General features: G+C 40.9%; 1 long non-coding RNA gene across 1 annotated transcript; it reads right to left on the bottom strand.

Annotated features, from left to right (window-relative positions):
* Positions 1 to 16,296: 16,296 nt before the first annotated feature.
* Positions 16,297 to 17,704, bottom strand: LOC122063924. The gene is made up of 2 exons (XR_006135515.1): positions 17,514 to 17,704; positions 16,297 to 16,513 (listed from the first exon to the last, which is right to left on the bottom strand). It is a non-coding gene; the product is annotated as an uncharacterized LOC122063924 (long non-coding RNA).
* Positions 17,705 to 18,387: the final 683 nt, after the last annotated feature.

Genomic DNA, 18,387 nt, shown 5'->3' with positions numbered 1-18,387 from the left:
ACAAGAAATACGTGCTTCGGCCAGTTGCCTACATGCACGGAGTAATGCCCACTGTCGGACTCAGCATTTACTCAATACTAATTATGACTGCACCCACAGCCAAGGGAACACATTCCCAGTTTCCACCAATGACATACAATGGCTAGATCTTCACCCTAGTTTTCTCAGAATGATCTGAGAGGCCGCACCCACGGCAAATAGGTTTAGGTAGTTGTACCTACCAAGGAACACATAGCCCCTGTGTCCAGCACCCACTGAACACGAATAAAATAAAGTTGGGCTTATAACAATGCCCTATAGTGAAGCACTCATACATGCAAATTTCCCCCAAATAGACTACAACTATCACTTAGGCATTTTATCAAACATCTTGCCTACAATGATTTATAATAATGGAAATTTGGCAAAAGTGAGGTTACCTTGGCAAGGAGTAACCGTCGGAGATGCAATAATGTCGATCTCCACTTGATGCGGACCACAATCACGTTGTCTCGGTGCCGCCAATGCTTCAACCCCGGTTGGCACTTGGGTTTCTTGAAGCAACACACAAGAACCAAATTCTAGGTTCTTCTTCTTCTTCTTTCTTTTCTCCTTGTCTTTACTTTCATGGAGTAACAATGGCATTCACATTCACATTCACACACACACAAAGAGAGGAAAAAACTTCTTCTCTATTTCCCTCTTCTTCTCTTCTCTTCTATTTTCTTTTCTTTTCTCTTGGCAACAACCAATAGGACTTGCTACCTTGGTTTCCAGCAGCTTCCTAAGCCTCTAATGGTGGCTATGGATGAAGTGCAAGAGGATGGAAGTGTTTCATTCAAACATTTAGCCTTCCACGAGCTTCAACTCGTTTTTCCGACCACCTCAGCAACCTCTCTGCCTGATTTCTTCCCTCAGATGTGTAGAGCTCGGAGAGATGAAGAATCTCCAACTTGAATCACTCAAATCCGACTTAAAATGAGGGAGATATGACCTTTTGAAGTTGGAGCAATGAGATAGCCTGAAATGGAATCTTCGTACGGGTGGCGTAGGCTACACCGGCGGCGCGCGCAACAGGGGCGAAATCTGACCGTAGATCTCATATAAGAGATCTTATAATCCAAACCGTCCGATTAAACCAACGGACAACAGATCCAAACCGTTAGATTTGAATCTCGATGACGTCATCATGACGTAGGCGCTGACATCGTCAGAAGTGTTGTCGATCTATGATTGGTTGCTTTTCCGGATTTTAAGGGAGCTTGTCTCCCACTCACAAAAGTGAAAAAGCATATTGACCGTTGGATCCGAATCTTCCATGATGGCTTTAATCAGATTTCATGAGATCATTAAGATCGGAATCCTTTTTATACTTTCTATACACGCGCGAAACACAATAACATACCTTGATATAGTGCAGCGCCAGTGCATCAAGAATTATGCATCTAACCAATCAAATCCCACGCGCAAGCATCTATCTCGTCCATATCACACCAAAATCTCAGCAGCCTTTGGATGGGCATCAAGCCTACGTGGTCGAATCTTGGCCGTCCATTTCACTTCCCTTTACTCCTCTTTATTACAATCAAGCCCCTGCCTCCATATGTTTCAGTGCTTAAAGACCCCTTGCAACTCAGACCTTCAAAATATTTAAATTACACAAAAGCCCTTCGAATTTCAAAAATAAAATCCGAAAAATCCACCCAACACCGAGAGCAACTGATGGATTTTCGGTTTGGATTTTCGAACCGAATTTACGGAAACGCTTATAACTTTTTAATACGATATCCGATCAAGATGAAACGAAGTGCGTTGGAATCGTAACTGGATGCTCTACGACTTTTCAGAAGACTCAATCATCTGAATCATCCATGTAAAAAGACCAAAATGCCCCTACACCTTTCCAATGACGTATCTTTCTCATACGGAATTGGAATGCGATGAAATCAGAACCGTTGGAAAGATTGTATTTTTGTCGTATTGTTACATGTAGAACGCTTCCTTTAAAAAATTCATCTTCAATGCCGAAACTGCCCTTGACTGCCATAAATACCGTAACTTCTTCATACGGTATCGGAATGTGACGAAATCAAATGCACTGGACTAGGAAAATTACAATCTATCTTTTTCATGAAGAACCGATCTTCCAAAAATGTCATTTTCATTGCCAAAAATGCTTTCGATCGTAAATAGGCCAATTTTGTCAGTTTTGACCCAGAAACCCGCACCACCTATTAATGATGTATTAAACCACTCCATGCATACCAAGCTGCTCTGTTATCTCATCGGTGACACTGGATACTACCATGTCATCATTTTCATCCACGTCACCCAAACTGGCCATGTCATCACCGCCACGTCATCACCGCCACGTGGCCGAGTTGCCAACAAGGACAACCATAAAACAACAATCTCCCCCTTTGGAGTTGTTGGCAACCACCTCATCACTAATACACTCTAAAGCTCCGATGAGTAACTCTCTCCCCCTTTGACAACAAGTACAAAGGGTGGAACCAATGGACTCCCCTGAGTCCAATATGGGGGTAGCAACATCAAGCAACTTGCTCCCCCTCTCCCAATGCTACTAGTGCTTTGGAAGAACCACCACTCCCAGCTTCTGTCTGAGGAACTCAAACTGATCTTTGGGAAGCGGTTTAGTGAAGATATCAGCCACCTGCTCTGCTGTGGGAACAAACTCCATCCTTACTTCACCTTCCATCACCTTGTCTCTTAAGAAATGATACCGGATAGCAATGTGCTTCGTTCTAGAATGCATCACCGGGTTCTTGGAGATATTGATAGCACTAGTATTGTCACAATATAGTGGCATTGCCTGCTCAACCTCCACACTCAAATCCTTCAACAGCTGCTTCATCCACAACACTTGTGTACAACAAGATATAGCTGCAATGTATTCTGCCTCTGCAGTTGAAAGAGAGACTGACTCTTGCTTCTTACTATGCCATGCCACCAAGCTGCTCCCCAAATAGAATGCACCACCACTGGTGCTCTTCCTGTCATCTACACATCCGGCCCAATCTGCATCTGAAAAAGCTGATAAACTAAAGCTCTTGACTTTCGGATACCATAACCCAAACTCACTAGTCCCTTTCAGATATCTGAAAATTCTCTTCACTGCTGCCACATGTGTCTCTTTTGGTCCTGCTTGAAATCTGGCTACCATGCACACAGCTTGTAAGATGTCAGGCCTACTAGCTGTCAGATATAATAGGCTACCAATCATTGACCTATACGAGGTGTGGTCAACTAATGGAGAGTCATCTTCCTTGCTCAACTTACACCCAGTCATTATAGGTGTACTAACTGGCTTGCAATCCTCCATGGTGAATCTCTTTAACATCTCCCTCACATATTTGGACTAAGATATGAAAATACCTTCTTTCTTTTGATTGATCTGCAAACCCAAGAAGAATGATAGTTCACCCAACATGGACATTTCAAACTCATCTTGCATCCTCATTGCAAAATCTTTGCACAACTCATCTTTGTGACCCCCAAAGATGATATCATCTACATACACAACCACCACAAGCTGACTGCTTTCTTCAGTTCTGATGTAGATATTACTGTCCACTAAGCGTTTCTTGAAATCCAACTTGCACAAGTAAGAGTCCAATCTGGAGTACCATGCCCTTGGAGCTTGTTTCAAACCATACAATGCCTTCTTCAATCTGCACACAAGAGTGGGGTCCTCACTCAGTTAAAACCCATCAGGCTACTCTATGTAAACCTCCTCTTCCAAGTATCCATTTAGAAAAGCTGATTTGACATCTATATGATAGACCTTGAACCCCTTGTACACTGACGAAACCAAGAACATTCTGATAGCCTCAAGTCTTGCCACTGGAGCAAAAGTTTTCTCAAAATCAATGCCTTCCACTTGAGCACTCTCCCTCTTTGACTTCAATATCAAAGAACTATAATATCTCTCTCTAAAGTAATCTCTCCCAGTGTGGGATACAAGCATCTATAGGAATGCCCATATGCATCTTTCCAATCCTACAGATGTGAGAGTTCAAACTACATAGGAGTGCCCATACGCATCTTCCCTATCCTATGAGTTGAAATCTCAATTACTCAACTGACCTCATATCTTCTTCAACACTGCTCATCAGATAAGTGTTGCCTCGACTGGATATACATCATGAACTACAAATTACAGTACGCAACTGCTCAACTCACCGGCTTCTTGAGCTTCCTGTCATAAATCTCTTCATCCAGTCAACATATCATTCTCTCTGTCACTAGTGCTGAAATATTTAACTCTGTCGAAGTCAAACAATCACCATGATCACACAAAATTGCACTCTGACAACTACCACTGAGATTGATACCAACTGAATCTCTGACCCATACTGATGCATACAAAAGCGAAATATTGGCTGTCATACTCACAACTGCATACCTCTGACCATCACTGACATCCTCAACTATTCTGCCCTCTGACTGACACTGAAATGCTCATCTGGTGATTGCTCCATTAAGATGCAAATACTCAAGAGGACTACACTAAGTTTCAACTGATGTCTCTAATCCAAGCACTATTGCAGGAACTTTACTGTCATAATCTAAGTCCTGCTGGGGGCACTAATATCCATCTAGTGAGCTCCCCCATTCTTGTGCACCAGAGTACACCTAGTGCCTGGGAGGTGTGCCCACTCCTATACCTTGTCTAGGTGGTGGGAGGGTGGTGACTGTGACTGCACACACCTCTATGTGCTTCTCTCTCCAAACTAACTGACCACTTGCCTTGGTCCTATGCATTTGCTTCTCACCATAAGTTTTCCTACTACTCTGTTTTTCTTTCTGCTCACTTACTGTCTTCTTCAGTCTCTGCCTCTGTCCAACCAACCCAATTGTAGACCTCTCTTTTACCTTTCCAACTGATGGTCTTCCCTTTCTGAATCTTTCCTGCACAACTGTAGAACTGACATCTCCCTTTGTTTTCCAGATTCTGTTTACTGTTGTCTCAGCCTTTTGTATATCCTTCACTTTCCATACACTGTACAAAGCCACCTGAGACTCACCACTAGATTGTGACTGATGCTTCTTAGAATGTCTTTCATTGACTTGCCTTCTACAACCACTTCTTAACTTTCTGGTTCTAGAGATCTGATAGTCTCTCTCCTTTTGTACAAGCTGAGGGGAGAGCACTGCCTTGCAATGCTTGGCCCAATGTCCATGATGGTGGCATCTAAGACATTCTACTAGTTGTCTACCCAGTGGTGCTATAGGAATCCTCCCTTTATAGCTGGAGTCTAGTCTAGATATACACTCTGCTCTCCTATGTCCATACTCATTGCACCTGTGACAATACCCATGAAAATATGACTGCATCATTGGTAACTGTCTATGCAAACTAGGTGAAGCATTATGTCTATTGGTAGGAGCCATCTGACTCTGCCTGGGAATCATCTGCATAGGTCTCTGATAATTGAACTTGTTGAACCTGCCATACTCAACTGGTCTCTGCTGGTAAGCTCTATCATAACCACCAACTCTGATTATGTTCCCTATTTGGATTGTTTGTTCGCCTTTACCTCTACTCTTTGTATCTTGTGGACGACCTCCACATTGTGCCTGATGTGTAGGAGATCTCATCTCACTATTGTGTATCTCCTCTCTCTTCCTTTGTCTCCTCTGAGCTCTCTTCTGTGTTTTTCCTGTAGTCTGTCTCTGTGGTCTGATCTCAACTGTCTCTATAGCTTTCCCTGATGACTCACCCTGCTCTGTTATAGAACTAGAGCTGATGATGGGTAGTCTCTGGCATTCTGCAGACTGAGCTAGATGTCTATCCATCTCTGTAACCACAAGTGGAGTGGCTGAATGTCTCATCTGCAACTCAGTCAACTGTGTTTGTAGTGAAATGATCTCTGCTTCTAATTCTTTGTTTAACTTCTTAAAATCATTTGAAATTTCACTACCTCTTTTAATCACTCGAGATTGCACATCTATTTTCTCTCTCAAGGCTAAGTTCTCTGATTCAAGCCTGGTACACACCTCACTTTGCTTTCTCAGTTGATCTTCAAGAGATTTTATAACCTGAGGGTCATTTCTGAACTTCATCATCTGTGAGATACAAGAAGCATCAAGCTCTAACAATTGTGCTCTCAACACATTGGCTGCCTCTTCAAGGATTCTACATCTCTCATCTCTATTGATGACTTGTGTTTCTAATGCTGCAATAATGAAGTTGCACTCCTTCAGATGTGTTCTCAAATCAATATTGATTTCATCTTGAGTTGTAGTAATATGTGCCTCAACACACTCAAATTCACTAGTGTAGCACTCATCTGAACATCTGCTTTCAACATCTAATGTGGACTCTGATATAGCTGGCTCACCTCCATATAGGTTATGTAATCTCTCCCACATCGCCTTAGCTGATATGCATGAACTGACTTTGACACTCACACTGTCTGTTAATCCATCCAAAATGATCTCTCTAACCTTAGAGTCAATAGTAGAGTCTACACTCCCATTAACCACTGCACTCCATAGATCATACCCCAATGAACCTATATGTGACTTCATCAACTTCCTCCAAAAGATAAAATCTGATCCATTAAAAATAGAAGCTCCAGAAGTAGACTTACTGAACCAAACACCTGATGCCATCTTCAACCAACCGGATCACTCTGAGCTGTTTAAGCTGCCTCTAGAGTCCTTGCTCTGATACCAATTGTTGGGTCCCGATTGACACTGAGAGGGGGGTGAATCAGTGTGCCAAATATTTTTTCACTTTCCAACTGTACCCCTGATGTGGCAATCACTATTTGCACTTCAATAGCATAGTCTATTGATGCTGCCCAGAGCTACTATGTATACTACTGACCATTCTTACTGTTGCATGAAACTTACTCACATAACATGTATTGCTGCCCAGAGCTGTCTTATAAACCTCACACAGTAATCACAGTCACATACATACACAGTCGTATGCACATCCACACTGCACCACCAAGTGGTCAGGTCTACCAGATGTACACACCCATTCTGCAGCCAAGCACTCCAATCCACAATACAAATACGAGCATACACATCCACAACACAAGAAATACGTGCTTCGGCCAGTTGCCTACATGCACGGAGTAATGCCCACTGTCGGGCTCAGCATTTACTCATACTAATTATGACTGCACCCACAGCCAAGGGAACACATTCCCAGTTTCCACCAATGACATACAATGGCTAGATCTTCACCCTAGTTTTCTCAGAATGATCTGAGAGGCCGCACCCACGGCAAATAGGTTTAGGTAGTTGTACCTACCAAGGAACACATAGCCCCTGTGTCCAGCACCCACTGAACACGAATAAAATAAAGTTGGGCTTATAACAATGCCCTATAGTGAAGCACTCATACATGCAAATTTCCCCCAAATAGACTACAACTATCACTTAGGCATTTTATCAAACATCTTGCCTACAATGATTTATAATAATGGAAATTTGGCAAAAGTGAGGTTACCTTGGCAAGGAGTAACCGTCGGAGATGCAATAATGTCGATCTCCACTTGATGCGGACCACAATCACGTTGTCTCGGTGCCGCCAATGCTTCAACCCCGGTTGGCACTTGGGTTTCTTGAAGCAACTCACAAGAACCAAATTCTAGGTTCTTCTTCTTCTTTCTTTTCTCCTTGTCTTTACTTTCATGGAGTAACAATGGCATTCACATTCACATTCACACACACACAAAGAGAGGAAAAAACTTCTTCTCTATTTCCCTCTTCTTCTCTTCTCTTCTATTTTCTTTTCTTTTCTCTTGGCAACAACCAATAGGACTTGCTACCTTGGTTTCCAGCAGCTTCCTAAGCCTCTAATGGTGGCTATGGATGAAGTGCAAGAGGATGGAAGTGTTTCATTCAAACATTTAGCCTTCCACGAGCTTCAACTCGTTTTTCCGACCATCTCAGCAACCTCTCTGCCTGATTTCTTCCCTCAGATGTGTAGAGCTCGGAGAGATGAAGAATCTCCAACTTGAATCACTCAAATCCGACTTAAAATGAGGGAGATATGACCTTTTGAAGTTGGAGCAATGAGATAGCCCGAAATGGAATCTTCGTACGGGTGGCGTAGGCTACACCGGCGGCGCGCGCAACAGGGGCGAAATCTGACCGTAGATCTCATATAAGAGATCTTATAATCCAAGCCGTCCGATTAAACCAACGGACAACAGATCCAAACCGTTAGATTTGAATCTCGATGACGTCATCATGACGTAGGCGCTGACATCGTCAGAAGTGTTGTCGATCTATGATTGGTTGCTTTTCCGGATTTTAAGGGAGCTTGTCTCCCACTCACAAAAGTGAAAATGCATATTGACCGTTGGATCCGAATCTTCCATGATGGCTTTAATCAGATTTCATGAGATCATTAAGATCGGAATCCTTTTTATACCTTCTATACACGCGCGAAACACAATAACATACCTTGATATAGTGTAGCGCCAGTGCATCAAGAATTATGCATCTAACCAATCAAATCCCACGCGCAAGCATCTATCTCGTCCATATCACACCAAAATCTCAGCAGCCTTTGGATGGGCATCAAGCCTACGTGGTCGAATCTTGGCCGTCCATTTCACTTCCCTTTACTCCTCTTTATTACAATCAAGCCCCTGCCTCCATATGTTTCAGTGCTTAAAGACCCCTTGCAACTCAGACCTTCAAAATCTTTAAATTACACAAAAGCTCTTCGAATTTCAAAAATAAATTCCGAAAAATCCACCCAACACCGAGAGCAACTGATGGATTTTCGGTTTGGATTTTCGAACCGACTTTACGGAAACGCTTATAACTTTTTCATACGATATCCGATCGAGATGAAACGAAGTGCGTTGGAATCGTAACTGGATGCTCTACGACTTTTCAGAAGACTCAATCATCTGAATCATCCATGTAAAAAGACCAAAATGCCCCTACACCTTTCCAATGACGTATCTTTCTCATACGGAATCGGAATGCGATGAAATCAGAACCGTTGGAAAGATTGTATTTTTGTCGTATTGTTACATGTAGAACGCTTCCTTTAAAAAATTCATCTTCAATGCCGAAACTGCCCTTGACTGCCATAAATGCCGTAACTTCTTCATACAGTATCGGAATGTGACGAAATCAAATGCACTGGACTAGGAAAATTACAATCTATATTCTTCATGAAGAACCGATCTTCCAAAAATGTCATTTTCATTGCCGAAAATGCCCTCGATCGTAAATAGGCCAATTTTACCAGTTTTGACCCAGAAATCCGCACCACCTATTAATGATGTATTAAACCACTCCATGCATACCAAGCTGCTCTGTTATCTCATCGGTGACACTGGATACTGCCATGTCATCATTTTCATCCACGTCATCCAAACTGACCACGTCATCACCGCCACGTGGCCGAGTTGCCAACAAGGACAACCATAAAACAACAGTATGGTGGTGTGGTGACTAGTGTAAGAACTGTAAGGGATCAAGGTAGTGAATTCCCAATTACAATTAGGTTATGTCAAAGATCAACTTTAAGCCCATATTTGTTTGCACTTGTCATGGATACTGACAAAAACTTCTCCCAACTTGTACTGGATATATAAAAGTTCTTGTAAATATTTAGGTCCATTTCAATCCAATTCCCAGATCATAAGTTTTCCTTTCTCCTAATCCTCGTGTTTTGAAATTTTTAACCAATTCTTTTTCTTTCATTTCTCTTTTGTTGCAAGAAAGAAATGTATGATTTATTGGATGAAAATAAATATAAATATAGATAAGCTAGGGAGAAAGAACTTGTTGGAAAATATAACTGCAGTATTTTGATTTTCTTGCAGGCAAGCCAACATCTCAGGCTGGAATCCGTTTCTTAGATTTTCTAAGAGAAGATGAAATGGCTTTTGATAATCTTTTTTGTGTCGCGTTTGAGATGATGGATGCCCAATGGCTTGCAAAGCGTGCTACTTACATGGAATTCAATGTAAGTGTGCCACCAACTTGATGGTGCCAATTTTGTATGATTGGGTTATGTAATTTTTCTTTCCTGATCATTCATGCTTTGGCCTAATCTGCAGGATGTTTTGAAGTCCACAAGAACACAGTTAGAGCGTGAGCTTGCTCTATACCTCTATGGTGATTAAATCCAGTAAATACACCGAATGGCCTATATTCTTTGTTAGTACAAAATGTCGTATCAAAGCTAACTACATCACCAAAATGAGCATAATTTATTAACATTTTCGGATCTATCTATAATATATTTTTTATCTGCTCCTCACTATCCAACTGTGATGGATATGTAAAAGAAGGGTTTCTCCTTATTTGTTTTTCAAATTACATCAACAAACTACCAACTTCTCCATAAGATAAGTCACGCTGATGTTTTTTTCGGAAGTGATTCTATTGATCTTTTTGGTAAACCCAATGTTTTCTTTTCCATCTGCTTGCCTGCTCATGTACTCAAATATGGCCTTAGGTTTTATTCCAGAATCATAAGCTAAATCAATCTCTATCAAATGGGAATCTGAAACTTTCCATTGTGACCACATCATGTGCAAGGTAGTCGGTAAATGTAGGGGATAATTATGCTCTTTAGTAAACATATTACATTGATATTGTCCATTATCAACACGCACAATTCCCATCCGTGCATTACAATTAGTTCTTGTCTCTGCTCTCGGTATCTTTGTGTCAACATCACGTTTGTCTTTTTTCCTCAAACCTTGTTTACTACATGCGAATTTCCTTGAAGTTAGGATTGGCTTATTATTTCTGCTCTAATGTGCATAGTCTCTCCTCATACTGAAACCCATCCTTCCCCTATAGGAATTATAGAATTTATAATCCTTGATCTCTGAATTAAATATCATACCGACCGGAGGCTCAATCTCAACATCCAAAGCTATTTTTTGATCTCCCATGGTATTACCTACAATTTTGATACTGTTTAGATAACTATCCTTATAAAATAAAAATCCCAAACCTCAATCTCAATCAAGTTTGTGAAAATAACAACAAACAAAATTAGTTAAAAAAAAAAAATAATCAGAAGCCAGTGTATTGACATGGACAGAGAAGAATCTATGGGCACTGCACAACCACTACTAAAGGAAATAATTTACTCAAGAATAATCCAATCAATCGAAAAACAATAGAAATAAATCGGTAAACAACAAGACACAATTGAAATAGGCATAGCTATGGCTATTACAACATTAAAAAAAAAAAAAAAGGAAATCCATTTGATGTTGAAGTTGAAAAATAACAATAAAGCTCCACCATTCTGCCCTATTCATAAGCATGAAACTAATCTAATTTCTAGATGGAATTAGAAACAGCCCCCCGCACCCCCAAAAAAAAAAAAAAAAAAAGGCAAAGGGACATGTAAATAAGTTCAACAAATACTTTGAATTGAAACATGACCAGACACACAACACATGACCTCCATTCCTGTTTCAATTTTATTAGAAGTTAAAACACAAACAATCATGGAACCCCCCACCCCACCTCTAGGTCTCAGCCATATTATCTTCTCCACTTTTATTTCCTGAGTTGGACCAGATTCCAAGGGCTTGAAGACTCAATGATTCATTAGAAGAGATAGATGATCCCAAATCTTTTTTATGAGGGGAAACTAGGAAATCAGAATCTCTATTGCCTTGGATAAAATGGGGAAGTATTGTATCTTTCATCCTCCCACATTAGCCATTTAAGGATTCTAAGAAGATGTCAGTTATTGAGCAAGTGATCCTCGACATATGTGTTTGTGTCCATAAATTACCAACCAATACCAAACCAAAAGTATAATGTGAAATGTCGTGAAGGAAAAACAGAACCCATAGCATCACTTAGGGTCTCACTACACCTTGCTTAGCCATTAGGCTTGCCAAATATTAGCTATATTGGCTTTCATTGGAACAAGGAGTTCACTAGAGAAGCCAAGAACTTAATTTGTCTCATGATGTTGGCAAATCCTCAAGGGCAGTCCTCAAGAGATGTAGTCCAAGCACTAACCACAACTGTGTTTCCTTCCACCACAATGTTAGTAAAGTCTTCCTTGATTGCAGAATCCAACCCATGTAAAGGGATAGAAGCTCTGCCCCAGTAGAGTCCCACTCCTCCACTGGTCTTGAGTAGATTCTCTTAATGGCACCAGAGCTAGACCTGATTACAACCCTGAATGGCCCATGTTTCCCAATATATAGACATCAAAACTAAGCTAAACTGCACCAAACGGAGGATACATCTACCTCTGAATCTGTTTAACTCTCCATCTCGGAGGGGAAAATGATATTTTTTTCATTTGTGAACAAAGACAAAGCTGGGACTTCCCTGAAAAGCTAATATGCTAAAGCCCAATAATTGACTCTCCTGGTGATCCACTCTATGACTGTCTCTTCCATTGAATATACATTGCAGAACAATCTTCAATTCATCTCCTTCCAAAGACACAAACACACCAGTAACATAGCCTTCCATAAAAATCAGATATGCTAAATTACTGCCATTGCTTCTGCAACTATTATTTCTTAGAGACAAACGAATCATAAAATGAATGATCAATTAAACCTTGCCCCATCTTCAAATATTGAATCAAAGCAATAAAAATAAATGAAGCAGAGAACTCACCAGTTCCAGATGATGATCGCACAGAGAAAGGATAAGTCACCTGCGGCCTATTAGAGACGGTGATATGAACGCTGATGGCCTATTGGAGACAGTGGGATGAACGCCAAAGGTAAAGAGGAAGTTTCCACCCGACAGAATAACCCCTTTTTTTTTCTTTTTAATCTTACATCGATCTCTCAGGGATTTGTTCATAAGAAGATGATAAGGTGTATCGCTGATGTATATTTATTAAGCCATCCACACCACAAGATCAATAGAATCCATGTGTCACACTCATGTGGTGAGCCAGACGATACATGGCTCACCCCTACGCTATATAATAGCTAAATCCTACTTTGGGGGCTGCTAAGGATTTTAGAATTTTTTGGGATTATTTTTTTATTTTTCAGGGTTTTGGCATGCGAATCGAGGCAAGGGAATCTAAGGGAATCTTTGGCTGAGGGAGGAGAGAGGAGGCAGCGAGAGGTAAGAGAGGATTTTTCTCAAATTCTCGGAGCTCCCCAACTCTTGGTGTGTCTTGAAATGGGGAGAAAAACCCTATTAATAGGTTTTGGCAATGGACACGGCAAAATGGTCATTTGGGACCTCATGGGCCTACCAAAATATTGCGGGTCCTGGGGAAAAATGATTATTTTCTAGGCAGTTTTGCCCTAATTAGGGTTTCTGACTTCCGAGAGTGATTCCTCGAGATCCGATGGTCTGATTTTCACGTACCATATACCATCGGAATCATCTTTCCGAGCACTATTACAAATTGAGGGTATTTTGGAAATCCTTGTTCATGCCTTTCCCACACCATCAGAGAGTACTCAAAATCAATTCTTCAATATGTAGCATGCTAATATCAGGTGCACAAGATCAAGCATGATTTGTTTTTGTAGAGGTCCCAGGCTGGTTTCGGGTCCGATCAGGGTTTTGGGGTGGATTATGGCTTAAGGTTGACTTAGGGTTTTAAGCTGTATCTAGGTCAGTGAAATGCTGAGTTCTCTACTAATTGAAAGCAAGGTCTTATCCACATTTTATAAATCATCATTGCCGGGGGGGGGGGGGGGGGGAAAATTGTGTGTCTACAGATTACAAATAGATTTAGGAAAGAGGAAGCAGGATATGAGATAGGATGGGATTGGTTTTAGAACAACCTTTATCGGTAATGCTCTCCCTGCAATCCCTTGAAGCAAGTTTGTTATTGACTCTGGAAACCACACATTGGAGTTATGATCTTTTGGATTTGGAGGGGAAGAGGTGTCCCTAAGTGGGAGGAAGAGGTGTTTAGGTCCTTGATACCTAGGATGTTGAAGATGAATTGTTTAGTAGATTGGGATGTGTTTGGGCTAAAGAAGATTCCACTTTTGGAGAAGTTGAATTATTTTCCCGATAAATGCTTGAAAAGGTTGAGGATGCATTTGATTGTGCAAAGGTCTTTTACTAATGCATGACAGAAGAGGATAATGTCACCAGCAAAGAGAAGGTGGTGGATTCGGGCATCTCTCGCTATTTTGATACCTTTATAGAGGTAGAGCTCTTTGTGGGTATTCAAAAGTCAGGTGAGGCACTCTATATAGGGGATGAGTATGGGCATCCTTGTTGAAGACTATGAGAAGGCTCAATGAGATTGAAGTTAGTTCCATCGAGTTTGATGGCGAAAAATCAAGCAAAAAGTTTGAACATGAGGTCACACTTAACTCGAAAATAGCTCTAATGGAATCCCACTCAACTTTGTCATAGGGGTTGAGTGGGCATCCTTGTCGAAGACCACGAGAAAGCTCAATGAGATTGAAGTTACTTCCATCGAGTGTGATGGTGAAAGAGCAAGTAAAAAGTTTGTGCACGATGTCACATAGGTAATCTCCAAACACTAAAAACTCGAAAATAGCTCTAATGAGATCCCACCCAACTCTGCCATAGGGTTTAGACATATCGATTTTGATCGCAACAAATCCCTTCTTACCATTCTTTTTCTTTTTGAGATAATGGAAAATCTTGTGAGTATTGTTTATGTTATCAGAGATTTGCCTACCTTTGATGAAGGCCATTTGAAAGGGTGAGATGAAGAGTCGGAGGAGGGGTTTGATTTTAATAGTCATATTTTTGTAATGCAACGTTGCAAAGGCTGATGGGTCTAAAATCATACACAGGGCAAGCCTCATCTTTTTGGGGGATGAGGATAATTAGGGTATGATTGATTCCAAGGTGTAAAATTCTAGGAGAGAAAAACTCAAAAGTGAACTTAAGAATGTCTTCTTTAAGAAAATCCAAGCTATGTTGGTAAAAGATTGTTGATAGATCATCGATTCCTGGAGCTTTGGGAGCTCCAATGCTAAAAATAGCATAGTGTACTTCAGATTCAGAGGGGGGAAGTCACAAGATTGGAATTTGGTTGGGGCAAAAGCGATGTAGGAAAGAGTGACACGATCAAGGGGCTGGGATGATGTAAATAGAGATTGGAAGTGTTTTGCAAAGAGTCCTGCAGCCTTGGGAGGATGATTGAGCCTTGTTCTCTCATCATTGATAATGAATGAGATCCTTCTCACTCTGAGGTTGTGTTTAGTGGTTGCATGGTAAAATTTGGTGTTCCTGTCACCATCTTTAGCTTAGGCCATTCTCGATTTGTGTAACATGGAATAATTTCCTGTAGGATTTCCTACAGGGGTAGGTATCTAATAGGAGTGGGATGTGATCACACCTGATGGGAAGGAGAGAGGACAGAATGGCATCAGGCCAAATGGTAAACCATTGAGGGGAACAGTGGTAGCGGTTCAGGTGTTCCATGATAATGTTGGGTAGTTTTAGCTTATTGGTCCAGGTAAACCCAGAGCCGTTAGGTATGATTTCTTCAAGGCTGGAAGGGTGTGAAGGGAAGAAGGGTTTACCGCCAAATTTGTCTTTCCCATCAGTGGCAACCATCATTGATTGTTTGCTTGAGATTTGGGTGCCTTTCCCACTTGCTTGAGATGTGGTATTTTTCTGCTACTGGGGTGTGTTCAGTCCCCACCATGAACCACAATGCTCACACAAGAGCTATTTTCAGGCACACCCGAAGTTCTGCATTTGTTTTTCACGGCATCCTTGTTGCCTTCGAGAATCCTTTGGAGACCGGACGTCTGTCCTGCAATAGCACAGAAGGTAGAGGACCCGAGGTGGCTCCAGGAATAGTCCTTTGACGTGCAAGTTAGAGACCCGTGCAATAGTAGAAAGAGAGTAATAGTGAGCTAGATAGTGAACTTACATCTGCTGGATCCTTTCCCTTCTATTTATAGGATCGGCCCTTGTAGAGTCCTTCCTACTAGGACACGCCCTCCTATCTTGATAAGTTTTGGGGCGGTTCAGAGAGTCGTATCCCATAAATCTCCTGTGGAATATTCCTGTCCTCTAAGGAGACATTTTCCCCTTGTACTTAAGCGAAGTAGAGTCTTGTCATGACTCTGCTGCGGAGGAGGGGTTGGATCCATCCCGAATCCCAATATCTGAGGTTTATTGGCCCCATTGGGCGCCTCTGGTTCCTTGCCACGAGTCAACATTGTGCTAGGTTTGCTGGTTGGATGCGTATCAATACTGAACAGCAACAGCAACAACTGCCTAGAGCAGTTGATGAGCTATGGTCGCAAAAAACGCATGCTCACCAGGAGGTCTCAAGTTCGAGCCTCCTAGCTATTACCTACTTCCCTCCCTACCTATCAAAAAAAAACAAAAATATACTGAACAGCAACCTTATTACATAATCCATCGTCTGCAACTCTACATATGTTTTCAGCATACCCTTGAAACCCTTACATGATGTCTCTATTCAATACAACACTGAAAGCTTACATGATGCACCTCTTAAAACCTCCCATCTCTGCACCACAATGCTTCACATGCTTGGCTTCATGTTGAGGCGAAATGCAAGCTTCTGACCTAGAGACTTGTCAGCCTGTGGCCACACCACAACACAAAAGAGAGAAGAGAAGTTATCAGTACCTAACTAATTTATCTTCTCATGTAACAACAGTTAATTAAATGTGACAAAGATTCAAAGATTTTCTCCGAGAGCACACTCACCCCACCTTCTGGTTGTGTAAAGTACTGTAAGAAGAAAAGACCGATAGCACAACATAATTTGATACTATTTGAAAAGTAAAAGAAAACATTTTCTTATGGCATTCTTCACTTAAAGAAGTCTGGTTGAAAATTTTTGGTTACCACTTCAGGTTTTTTTATTTTTGTTATGTAACTATTGTTCATCTTAGGTGAAAAGTTTCCATTCTGTCCTCGTTTCTACTTTACCTCACAACATTTTATATCCGACTTGACAATCCTATAATAATCATGAACGAATCACAAATATTTTTGGACACAAAGACCAAACCAGTGCAAAAAGATATTTAGTATAGGAAAAAAGAAGGGGTGGGGGGGGGTGGGGAATCCACAGAGTAAATAGAACCGGATGTAGTTTCTAATTTTATTGGAGACTTTTAGCTGGAATTTCTGTAAGTTTTTACACTTAGAGGTCAAAACCCAGTTTGAAATCAACAGCCATAAAGCAGCCAAAGGTCTCCAAGCAGTGGTAAAGGTCTGGCTCAGTGAAAATCTTATAATCCTGATTCGATGTGAGAAGAGAGTTACAAACTAAACATCGGGGTATCCATAAACCATCCATTAATGCTCATGTATCAAAAGTGTAAAAGATTTTCTCAACACACAGTTACACCGTTACCAGTATTCACGTCAATGACAGGTATTCTTAGAACCAACTAAAAGCAGCTTTTCTTTTGTATTTTCATCATTTTTATTTTTAACTAATTAACCAAAAGGTGAAAAAAAGTTTTCTTCTAAACTAGTTTTTTAGGTCTCATTTTCTTCTTCTATTATTCCATAAAATAGAATGTCAATAAGTACTAGCAAAAGTGAAAATAAATGTAGTGGAGTCTAACCTGATGCCAGTAAGAGATCCAGATGCTGCAGATCGCATGTGTGACTCTTGGGTCAGATAATGCATCCACCCATCGACAAACGAAACGCTCTTGCGTACCAACGGATAAAAGACAGAAAGATAAACCAAGTCAGTATTTTGACTGTTCATACATCTTTATTACTTTATTAAGAATTGTGCAAGCACAGTACCTGGCTGGATCAAAGGATCTTATCTCTCTCTAGGCTGCTTGAAGTTGTTCTCCACTTCTTCTCTATGACAGCATGTTTTCAGCATAGGAGTAATAATTAGATAAATACAAGACATTTTTCTTTCCCTGCTAGGGGTGAGTATGAAAGCAATGTAATGTATTAAGAAACCACAGGTGCTAGCCAAAAATGAGAACAGATCCGTCATTATCATATTCGGTGTGCGTATTAAGAAACCAAAGTTGCTAGCTAAAAATGAGAACGGATCCATCATTCTCATATTCGGCGTGTACATGCATAACCACACACAAACACACACACACAAAGGGAACTGGTCCTAATGGAATAGATTTAATAAAGGATTCTACTCCAAAACTGATTCATCATCATCATTAGGCAAAAGTAAAAAGGAATTGCTTCTGGTGGAAGCGTCAAGAACAGGGGAAAATAGACCTGAGAAAATGAAATCCATTTCTATCAGGCTAACAATTGAAATAAACACTTGACCCACCCCACAAGTGGGTCTACAGTAGAATTTCACGTCATGTGCTTTCCCAGCCTAGCTGATGAGAGTGCAAGTGTTGTCACCAGAACCTTCCATATGTCTGAAATCCTGTGGAATACCAACATCATCAAAGAAGAAGCTGAACATGTGCAAGCTTTCTGGGTGGTGAGAGAAGAAGTCAA

This window comes from Macadamia integrifolia, unplaced genomic scaffold (genome assembly GCF_013358625.1).
Source record: "Macadamia integrifolia cultivar HAES 741 unplaced genomic scaffold, SCU_Mint_v3 scaffold1494, whole genome shotgun sequence".
Taxonomy (NCBI): Eukaryota; Viridiplantae; Streptophyta; class Magnoliopsida; order Proteales; family Proteaceae; genus Macadamia; species Macadamia integrifolia.
Note: the sequence above shows the minus strand (reverse complement) of the source record. Positions and strands in the feature narration are given on the sequence as shown.